Here is a 12,709-nt window from a genome sequence, read left to right on the forward strand (position 1 = left end):
ATGGCCTTCATCTATTCTCATTACTAAAGGGGTCCTGAAGCACTAAGTCATTATTTTTGATGTTACTTTTCACATTATATGAATGTCAATTGAGCTAATCAATTCAACAAATAATTTTTCACTTCCTATTATGTTGCAAGCTCTGAGATAAGTGTTAAGGACACAGAAATGAATGATGGAACAGTCCTTCCCAGAAAGAAGTTCTAGTCTGCTCAGGAGGGTATGAGGAGTATATGTATATATGTGTATATATATATATATATATATATATATATATATATATATACACACATATATGTGTATATACATATATATACACACACACACACACACACACACACACACACATATATAAAATTTAGGGTACTGGGGCAAAAGAGAATTCTAGCAAAGGACTCTAAGATTATTCAGAGGCCAAAAATGTTGCTAACTGAGGAAGAAAGAGAAATGCTATCTTGATCACAAAAGATGTAAGAAAGAAAAATGATTTTAATAGAGATAAGGAAAGATTACTGCATTCCATGCCATCCAAATTGACTTCAGTTTGGTTAAATAATTCTGGAAAGGTAAGATAAGGTCAGAATTTGGAAGGATTAAGATATCAATCCAAAGATTTCATATTTTATACTAGAGGAAATAGGGAACTACTGAAGGTGTTTTAGTAGTGAAGAGCTAGGGACAGATTCTTGCAATAGGAAAATTATTTTTACAGCTATATTAAGTATAAATTGGATGTATAGAAATATTATATTAGTCTAGATGAGAGGTGATGATGATGATGATGATGATGTTTGTGCTTTGCTTTTGAAGATCATGATATCAAGGATATGATACCAGGACAAGCATGACTAAGGGGTTGCTATGCTTAATCACCAGTCTCATTTTCTCCTCCAGAAGAATCATCTAGGTCCAGTGGTCAGACATGACTCAGGATGACTAGAGATGATCCTAGATGTGAGGCAATCGGAATTAAGTGAGTTGCCCAAGGTCACACAGCTTGTAAGTGAGTTGAAATGTGATGAGGTAATGAATAAATACTTTAGCAATGTAAATGAAAACATCTTTCAAAAGAAAAAAAGGGGTAAGAGAATAAATATTTTTGTAGCATCAGTTATATTCTAGGCACTGTACTAAATAATTTTTAAGATTAGCTTATTTGATGCTCCCAACATCCCTGGGAGATAGGCCCCATTATGATCCCCATTTTACATATCACAATTGTGAGGAATATAGAGGTCAAATGGTTTGCCTAGGATCACATAGCTAGTAAGTGTCTTAGGCTCAATTTGAACTTGTCTTCCTGATTCCAGACCCAGCATTCTATCTACAGCAAAACTTAGTTGTGAACATAACAACATTGTGAAAAATATTTTAGTAGAGATAGAATAGAAAGTACCTGACAACTGATTTGATATGGGGAAGGGCAGGTAAAAATGGAAAGATTTCAAAATGTCTTTATGATTTCAGCTTATTTGCTTGGAAAAATAGTACTAAAATCAACAAAAGGAACAAGGATAAGTTTATCAAGAAGCATGATAAGTTCAGTTTTGTACAGGTGGAGTTGTATGTGCTGATGTGACTTTCCTTTGGAGATGTCCAACAGACATCTAGAGACTTGATTGCATGGTATATAACAGAGTTTTTTTGGAGGATTTTCTGGGATGTGAACTTGGGCAGGCTTCACTTCACTCATCTATAAAATATGATTGGAATAAATGGCCACTGAAGCTCTTTATAGCTCAATGTCTAATCTGTTGATCATATAACATTACCAGGAAATATGGTACTGGGATTCCTATTGCTTCAAGAATCAACTACAAACTACTCTTTTTTTGTCATTCAAAATCCTTCAAAAACTTAACCCCTTCATACTTTTCAGTCTTCTTACACCTTTTTTCTTAATATATACTTTGATCCAGTAACTATTATATGAAAAAAGACTCTCCTTCTTGTGGTTCTGGACATTTCCTCTGGTTGTCCCCATGCCTGAAATGCTCTCTTTCAACCTCCCTGACTTCCTTCAAGTCTTTTTTTTAAATTTAATTCTATTTTTATTGATGTTTTACTTTTCCAAAAAACATGTTATAAAAGTTTTTTTTTAACATTCATCCATATGCCTATGCATATTTCCATGTTACACAATTTCCTTCCACTCTCACTTCCCACCTCCCTCCTCTCAGCAGTGAACAGTCTGGTTAATATTGAACTTACATATTTGTGTTAAGCATGTTTACAGGTTAGTCATTTTTGGTATCAGTAATTAGGATTAAGGGAAAGAAATACATGAGAGATATATTTTTTAAAAAAGTGAATGTAGTGTTCCTCAGATTCTGAAGGAATTTTTATTTTGCTTTGTTTTGTTTTTCTTCCCCTGAATGGGGATAGCATTGTTCATAGCCAGTCTCATAGGATTATCCAAGCTCTCTGAACTGCTGAGAGGAGCTGCTTCCATCAAGGTTGATCATCTCACAGTGTCATTGTTGATGTGTACATTGTTCTCCTGGTTCTCAACATCAGATCCTGCTTCCTTCAAGTCTTAATGGAAATCACACCTTCTGTAGGAAGCCTTTCCCAACTCCTTTTAATGCCCATGCCTTCCCTCTTCTAACCATTTCTTATATATCCTGTATTTAACTTGCTTAGTAAATATTTATTTACATATTGTCTCCCTTATTTTTCAGGAATGTCTTTTGTCTCTTTTGTACCTTCAGCATTTAGAACAGTATTTGGCACACATAGTAGACTCTTAATAAATGTATATTGATTGAATAAATGAAGGATGACTGGATATGGAGATTTGGAAGTAGTAGGTATGATGATTATAATTAAATTTAGGAAAATTTACGATTTAACTAAATGCTAGTTAATGCTACTTAAGTATTGGCTAAGAAAATATAGAAAGATTTATTAAAAAGAGGATATGGGGGCAGCTAGGTGGCACAATGGGGAGCACTGGCCCTGGAGTCAGGAGTACCGGAGTTCAAATCTGGCCTCAGACACCTAATAATTACCTAGCTGTGTGACCTTGGGCAAGCCACTTAACCCCATTGCCTTGAAAAAAAAAAAACAAAAAAACCCAGAGTATATAGGACAAGAGCTTAGAAAATACCTAAATGGGGGATGGGGGGAAGGAAATTTAAAATGAGGGAGACCCAGGAAAGGCAATGAGAAGGGAAGAACCCATAGAATGAAGGCCAAATGTTTCAGAGAGCTTAGGGAAGATGAAGATTGCAAATCATTCTATTGAAAAATCAATGGAGGAGTAATTGATTACCTTTTGGAATATATTTTCAGTAGAGTGGTAGAGTCAGTAGTAAGATTATTCTAGAATATGAAGATTCAAACTCTCATTTAAAAGGATTAAAGGTAGGACATATTATTTGTTTTTAAGTATAGAGAAAATTTAAGCATATTTGCAGTCAGTGAGGAAGGTGATAGAAGGAAGAGAAGCTAAAAAATTATAAGAACCGGAAACTGAAAGCTAGACTTCATGAAAAGTGGAAGAACATAAGAAACAGAACAGATCACTTTAATCAGAGATTTCTAGAGCTTATTTGATTCTCAATATTTCTCCACCCTCTTCTTTGGAAAGTGGATACTGGAGAGGGAAATTTTTTTTAAAAAGGAGAAAAGGAAACAGTAAATGAATTTATAAATGGAAAAGAGTGCAAGAATGGATTAGAAAGGTGAATCTAACACTTCAGTTTACAAAAAATATGCTTAAAAGATAAAGATTCATACAGAGTTACAGTGAAGGTCTGGAACAGAATTCATTATGCTTTATTCAAAGTCAAAATAAAAGAGGTAGTAATCTTGATTGCAAAAACAGTAACAATGAAAACAAACATGATTAAAAGAGATTAAATGATGAAAACATGCTTAAAAGCACCCTAGATAGTCCTTATTACCTATATTCCAAATATCATGGAACCTAAATACTTTAATTGAATTACAGGAAAAAATGGACAGATAAAATAACTACAATTTTTTATTTATTTGTTTGTCCAATTTTGTGTTAGAGATAATATTCATTTTTGCAGATTTTCCCCCTCTCACCCTTCCCTAAGATAGCAAATAATCTGATGTAAGTCATCCATGTACAATCATATTACTTATGGCTCCATACTAGTCTTGCTTTGAAAGAAGGAATCAAAACAAAAGGGGAAAACCACACAAAGGAAAACAAACAAAAAATTTAGATAGTGATCTCAATGTACCCCTTTCATATGAGAATAAATATAACAAAAAACCCACAAAAATTAAATGCCTTTACAGAATTTTACAAAAATTTAATATTACAATTATGATTACAAAAAAGAAAGATTAAAAAACTCAACATAGATCTTATTATATCATTGGATATAATTCTGAAATTCTTTTGACAAAATACAATATTTTATGCCAAAATCACTAGAAATAAATAGTCCTTTTCTTAATACGGCAAATAGTATCTATGGAGAAACAAGAGCAAGAATCTTCTGTAATTTGTTATTTACAAAGTGCTTTTTTAAATAAAATCAAGAGTAAAACAGTGAGAGAAACTTTCTGTGATGATCAGTTTTGATAAACTCAGTTCTTCTCAGCAATATAGTGAACAAAGAAAATGCTAAAAGACCTGCAATGGAAAATGTCATCCTTATCCAGAAAGAGAACTATGGAATCTGAATGCACATCAAACTATTTTCACATTTTTAAATTTGTATTTTTGCTTATTTTTTTCTTTATGAGGTTTTTCTCTTTTGTTCTGATTTTTCTTTCTCAGCATGACTAATATGGAAATATATGTAACAAGATTATACACATAAGATCTACATCAGATTACTTTTTCTCTTAGAGTGAGGAGAGGAAAGGGTGAGAGGGAAAAAAAGTTTGCAAAAATGAATGCTGAAAATTATCTTTACATATAATTAGGGAAATGCACAAATAAAATTCAAAAATAAAACAAAGATGTTTGATAGTAATCATATATGCTGGTGTTGTTCATGTTTCCTCTTTAGAGAGGATCAATTACATCATGGGTTTGATGTCTTTACTTGTCCATGAATTGGATTTAAGTAATGTAGTCTCGCTTTCTTCAGCCTCGTTCTCTTCCAGATTCATAGAAGTACAGTGATAAGACAAAAGTCAGGACAACTGGTCCAGTATGCAGTGTATGATCTTTCAATATCTGATGGAGCTCTAAGCACATTCCAGCTCCTTCATGCTTTCATGACCATTGGACCATTTTTTTTTTTCATCTGTGCATTCAGTCAGGGGAAAGGGAAAGTCTTCTTATGCTTGAGACACCCCCTAACTCACCAAAAAGTTTGAGGCTTGTTGATAACCCTCAAATTGGATTAGTCTATCTGCCAAGATGGTTTTACAGAGGTGCATATTATAAGCTTCTTGGAATGGCAGTGAAATTTGGATACTAAAGGTGCATGAGCAATTCTGAAAAAGGCTTGGTAAGCCCTCACAATAGAGATGCTTGTTTTCTTTGAACATCTCATATACCCCACTTAACATATATAAACATTCATTAAAAAATATGTGTGTATATATACTTATTGTGTTTTTATTTATATATACACAAACAGTATAATATATGCATGTGTACACATGCACACACACACACACACGCACACACACACACACACACAAACACACAGATTGTTCATAGTGAATGTAAATAGACATTGTTTCTCTTTTAGCCACAAACCCTGAGGGTCTTCCCATACCAGATTGATTTTTTTTTTGACCAGGTAAAAGAGGTCATTATCTGCAGCCTTTCTTTTCTGGTCTTAATTGCTGGATGGGTATTGCCTCAATCAAACTGAAACCTCTTAAGGACCTTCACTGACAAAGGCCAAGGACTCCTACTGAATCCAGGGCCATTTTTAGTCATCTTGATCTATATCTAGTCAATGAACCCACTTGGTGCTAGAAGAGAAAATGAGACTTATGACTTTGCATTGCCCTTCCTCAGTTAAATCCAATTCACTAGCATGTCATAGCATCACTTCCCTAATGTCATGACCCTTTTCAATAACAAAGGATAAACATCAGTAAACAACAAATTATGTGTGAGTGTGTGTGTGTGTGTGTGTGTGTGAGATGCAAGTAAGAAAAAAAATTATTCCCTAGAATAATTATTCAAAGGACCTGAAAAGACCCTTCTCATGGGATATATGCTATCTAATCTAACAGCATTGTATTTAAAAGAAAAATTTATATTTGAAACATAATTGTTATTTTTATATGAAAAAATAATCTAAAAATTATATAAAATGAAAATACAAATTAAACAATTTTGAGGTTCTACCACATGTCTACCATATTAACAAGTAAGATAAATTAAGAAAATGATTATGTGCAAAACCAACTATATTAATATTACTATAGATAGTATTGTTAATTGAGCCAATTATTTTGGAAAGCAATTTCAAACTAAATCTCCTTAATTCTCTAACACACACACACACACACACACACACACACACACACACACACACACATATATATATATATATATATATATATATATATATATGCTTTGCTACCAAAATACCATAACTAGACATATACTCCAAAATATTAAAAAAGAGGGAAAGAATACATATGAACTATATATGTACATATGGTATGTGTGTGTGTATAAATGTGTGCAAACACATTCTTGGTAGTGAAGAATTGGAAACAAAGTGGTTCATGGGGAACAACAGCAAACACATGGATGCAATAGATATAACTGAAATGATGAAAGCTATCAAATTGATCTTCTTAAATTTCCCCATCCCCTACTCAGTTAAACTCCAGTGACTCCCAATAAACTGCAAGATTGAATATAAACTCCTATTTGACTTTTAAAGTCCATCATAACCTTGCCTGTTCTTACTTCTCTATTTTCTTATACTTTATTTGTCTCCATGTACTCTGTGAACCAGTGACAGTGGCCTTCTTTTCCTTCCCTGCATAATAAATTTCATCTCCAAACTTTATTTTCTGTGGCTAGCTTTTATGCTTAGGGTTTTCTCTTTAGTCACCTATGTATCTTGGTTCTCTTAGCTTCCTCCCATTAATGAGGAAAGTCTTCTTCCTGCTAGAAGCATTTCCTGGTTTCCTTTATCTCATTGTCTTCCCTCTAAGATTATCTCCAATTTATGCTGTAGATGTCTTTTATTTTTATTTTTTATTTGCAAGGCAATGGGGTTAAGTGACTTGATGAAGGTCACACAGATAGTTAATTATTAATTGTCTGAGGTCGGATTTGAACTCAGGTCAGCCTGACTCCAGGGCCAGTGCGCTGTCCACTGTGCCACCTAGATGATTCTCCTGTATATGTTTTATTCTTACATAGTAATTAGTATGTTTTCTCCCACCATGAGAATTTTTTGCCTCTCACTAGAGGCAAGAAAATGGACCAAGAATAGAGCACAGGGTCTGGATTAAGGAAGTCTTTAGATCAAAACTGACCTCAGTGTCAGTTATGTGACCCTGGGCAAGTCATTTAGCTTCTGTTTACCATTGTTTTATCAACTGTAAAATGAGGATAATAGCATCTACCTTCTAGAGATCTGTCTATAAACCTGAAAGCCTTATGCAAATGTTTTCTATTATTAGTCAAATTTGTTTAATCTCAGTGTCTAATTTATTTCAAATACAAAATGTGAAGTTTGAATCCCTAAAGTCACTTCCTAAACTCTAAAGGTTTGATTCTAGCCTTAGGACTTTTTACTGACTGTGTGTGGTATCTTTAGCACTATAGTAGACTTTCATGAAATGCAGGCACTGGAATCAGGAAATAGTCATCTTTATAGAGAATATAAGAAATAGCTTGCCTGAAACCCACTAAGAACCATATCTAGCTTGTTTGTGTAGTCCCTGGAGTAACTCTAATATCTTGGGAAAGGAATCCATAGTCATATATAAAGTACAATTCTATTGAGGGTTTGATAGTTGTTACAGTAGTTTTCCTCATAGAATCATAGACTCAGAAATGAAAGGAACCTTAGAGTCCAACACGGTTCCCAAAACACCAATACATTCTTTAGCAGAGTGCTTTATAAAGTATAAAATAGCATACTATCTAGAATAATATATAAATTATGATATAGTATAAAATAATACCTGTCACAGGAGAAACACAGTGTGATTTAGTGCAATGCTATCAAACTCAAATATAAATGGATCCCTGCAAGCCTCCAATTGACTTAGAAAAACAAAAATTAATATTACCTATGTTGTTGTTTTTAATTTTGTTAAATATTTACCAATTACATTTTAATCTGGTTCAGGCAACACTCAGGAATTTTGTTGACTGTGAATTTAACATCTTGAGTGTAGTGAATTCAATGGTGAATTTAAATTTAAAAACCACAAGGATATGCTCTTGTTCAGTTTTTTTCAATTATGCCGGACAATTCTTGACACCTGTTTGAGGTTTTTTTTGACAAAAATACTGGAATTGCTTGTCATTTCCTTCTCTAACTCAATTTTCAAATGAGGAAGCCAAGGTAAAAAAGGATTCATGCCCAGGATCACACAACTAAAAAATGTCTGAGGTCAGATTTTAATTCAGGTCTTCCTAACTCCTAGACTGTTACTCTATCTACTGTACCACTTAGCTGCCCTTAAGGATATACGATTTATCATCTTATGTCCATGGAGTTTTCACTTTACATCTATCAACATAGTTTCTGTATCTATAAAATGACCACAATATGCCTAGTAACTAGCTGCTAATGACTGTACTCAGTGTATAATGTAGAAGCAAATTTCTCCAATCAAGTACCACTCAAAAACTATACATTCCAGAAAAAGATGCTCTGCATTGGTACTGTGGAGAAATTTCTTCATAGATTGTTCCTTATGCTAATGAAATCATAGATCTGGTCCAAAACTGAAAACAAGCCAGTTTTGTGGTAAGATTAAAGTGAAACAACTTTGCAAAGTACTTCAACATTTAGAATTATATATAAATGTTTTATGTCATGGAGAGTTGATAAAGTCTATTGATATCACCCCCAGAAGATTTCTAAATTCATAAAATAAAATATGTAGGATTTGAAAATAGCTAAAAGTAAAAATATAATCCCCTCCATTCTAAATTCATGGAATCTTGAAATCTATCCATAGATATTGGAAGTTGGGGTCTTTGGACTAAGATTGAAGAATTCTGTTGTAAATCATAGAAATGAAGGAGATTTAATAGACTTTCTTCTTCAATTTACATAACTTTCTCAACAACAACCCAGTCACTGTAAAAGACTTTGTTGGATGAATTACTTTCCCCCTCATGTAACAGGCATACTCATCAGTTGATTTCAATAACTGTGAATCAGTGATAGAAGCTGAAACTGAAAGTAAAGAAATTTATGTTGCATACTAAGGAATCTGCTTTTGTTGATAAAAGATTCCAAAGGTTAAAAAAAAATTTTAATCTTTTGGGCCCACTTAGATAACACAGACAATCAGCATCATTCATCAGCAAGTTAAGATGAAAAATGAAGCACTTAATGAGAGGGAAGGATAGAGAAAGAGAGGGATCAGCCAAGATAAAAAAGGGGGACATTTTGGAGTGCAAGTGGCAAGATTTATTATCAGAATATTAAACGTTCCTAATCAAGGGCAGATGTCAAGAGAAAGAAACCAAAATACTTTTCAACTATGAATACAGTAGTTTTAGACAAAACAGCAGGATTTCTTACCCATGGACAGCAAGTAGTAGTTAAACACTGGACAAAACCATTTTACTGTGTCCTTGCATAGGGCTGGAGATTTTCTAATATTAGGCCATCATGTAGTTAGGAATTTCTGATGCTGAAAGTAATTGTGATTTGTATTTTAACCCTAAAATCTCCACTAACTGGAAATTCACTATCACCTAAGGCAAACCTTTTTCAATAAAACTCTGTAGAATTTTTTTTTCCATATATTGAATCTAAATAGGAATCTTTATCCATTCTACTCATTGTCTCCAGTTCTGTTTGCTAAAATCAAACAGAATAAGTTAAATCTTTCTATAACATAACAAACCTTCAATAGTTGACTAATATCATCAGAGCATCATCATGTCCTCTCTTCTCTTATGGCTCTCTAGATCCCATCTTCTTTCTTCACTGTACTCTTTTTATACAGTGTTAACTGGGATGGAATGAAGAAGACCTTAGCCCAACTCCAAAATTTTAAGAAAAAATTGATGCTCTGAAAGTCTGACAGATGGTAGTACAGGTTTTAATAACAAGAAAATGACTTTCCCTCAAGATAGCCTTCACCGCTGTGGATCAGACATGATTATTTGTTAATAAATCCTATCACTTTCTCTTATGCTCATAGTATAAGAAAGGAGGGTTATGGACTACCATGATTTGATACTCTATTGAGGTATTAATCTTTTCTTGAAAAGGTGTTTATCTTTTCTTGAAGAGACAAAGTTAAATTTGCTCAAAAACTTTCATAGTGAAGCTATGTTTGTATATTTTTGTGTGTGTTTGTGTGCATGCATGCACATGTGTATGTGTGTGTGTTGGGATGGATTTTGTACTTCTGTTTTCTCTTCCTTTGAATCCCAGGGATTATATTATCTATATTTTCCTGGGTAAAAATTTGAAAAAAAATGGGTCAAATCATTTTAGGGGAATGTGGCGTAAGGAGGAAAACATATCTATTTTGCCTAACAATTGGTTTCTGAATAAAATGTGAATTCTGAGGGTTTTTTTTTTTTTTAGTTTTTGCAAGGCAATGGGGTTAAGTGGCTTGCCCAAGGCCACACAGCTAGGTAATTATTAAGTGCCTGAGGCTGGATTTGAACTCAGATACTCCTGACTCCAGGGCCGGTGCTCTATCCACTGCACCACCTAGCCACCCTGAATTCTGAGTTTTTAACCAACATTCCAGTTTTAGGAAGAGAAATTCAGAAGCAGGAAAAGGGAAAAAGTGCACTGGGATGCTTTTTTTAAAATTTGTTTTCCAATGCAGTTAATCTTTAAGACATAATAGCCTGAATAATGTATTTAATAAAACAAAGACAGCAAGGTCAAAGTGAAAAGTTGACTTTACAATGGAGAATATTCATGACATGATGCTATTTGAGATATATTTCTGGAATATTAAAGAGATTTTTCTTAATGTTATGTTCCAATTAAATGAGCCCAAAGGTATAAGGAGGAAAATTTGCTTCTCTGAATCAGGAAGGTTCAAGAAATGCTGAGGCCAGAATTAATTACATTTTCATGGCAAATGGAAATGTTGACCACTTTATGGTCACCTACAACTTGCTGATGGCCACTGGGAGATTATGTCACCTCCCACTTCGTTGTTATATGAGCATTCATCATAGAGCTAAAATCCTTTTCACCTGATTTATTCTGTAAAGTTTTTTCTCATTTATTTATTTTCTGTTATACTTTAGTTTAATGGGAGAGTGAAAATACAATTTTTGCTGATTCAGGTATTTATAAAATGACTTTTAGGCTGAGTTCAATCAGACTCTTGATATGCTATTTATTCTTTGACACAATAATGTTTATTATCTTAAGGGAAAAATGAATTCCTTTGATCATTAACCAAAGAAATTTATTGCATAAAGAAGCTGTGCACTAAGAGAGGAACTAGAGAATCTTTAAAGTCTCTTACAATACTATAGCATTATGATCAGTGAATCAGGAAAACCAGATTTTAGTTATATCTAAAGCTGGCATAGGAATATATCTTTTCACAAATGACCTACACTTCCAGGGATTATTTTTTTTTAATCTGTAAAATGGGAATTCTGAAAAGAATTCAACATGTATCACTAACTGGGCAATAAGTAGGAGACACTTGTAATACACAGCAAGTAAGAAATGATAAAGGAGAATCAGGACAAAAACTGACTCCAAAGACATGCATGATGAAAAATAAAGAAGATTGATTGGCTACATTATGTGTTGAGAATGAAAAGTAACAAAAATGGACAATTTTTGTATTTACCAGGCTTCCTATGTTGACAAAAGAAAGCAACAACAGTGACAAGCATATTGCTTGGAGTCTTTGCAACAAACTTATAAGAGAATAGAGAGAAGAATCCTATAGTAGGGATCAGGCATGAATAGGTTGCAGTCTATATCACCTTAATGTCATTGAAATTACCAACTATTTGCACAGACTACTAACTATTTTGTAGACAGGTATGGTGGGAAAAGTGCTGAACTAAAACCCAGAGGGTCTATGTTCAAATCCTATAGTTATCACTCATTACCTGTATTACTTCAAACAGGGGTCCCAGATTTCTCACATAAAAAAAATGAAAAAGATTTATTGGACCAAATGACTTTTAAGGTTCCTCTCAGGTTCTAAATCTATGTTGCTATTTAACTTTCAACTTCACAAGATGTTGTGAAGATGAGCGTCTAGTCAGGGAAATATCCTTCTCAAGAAGACATGAGGCTCTATTACTGGCTTTGTCTTGTGAAATAGAAAAATTCATTTTTCTAAAGACATGCATATTCCATGAAAACTTGGAAGCTAGGATCACTGACAATATTGTTAATGGAACTAAATGTTGGATAAATATTTAACCATTCCATAAATGGAACATCATCCTCTCTTCTCCCTTTTTTAAGATGGTAAGAGGAAATTTACTGATATTCTTTTGGCATACAATCTTTAGGTAATATCTTTTCAGTTTGTGTCATCTCAAACCTATTACTTCATCTTTAGACCAATGGAATGGAGTACTTTAGATAAGCTA

Source organism: Macrotis lagotis, chromosome 4 (genome assembly GCF_037893015.1).
Source record: "Macrotis lagotis isolate mMagLag1 chromosome 4, bilby.v1.9.chrom.fasta, whole genome shotgun sequence".
Classification (NCBI taxonomy): domain Eukaryota; kingdom Metazoa; phylum Chordata; class Mammalia; order Peramelemorphia; family Peramelidae; genus Macrotis; species Macrotis lagotis.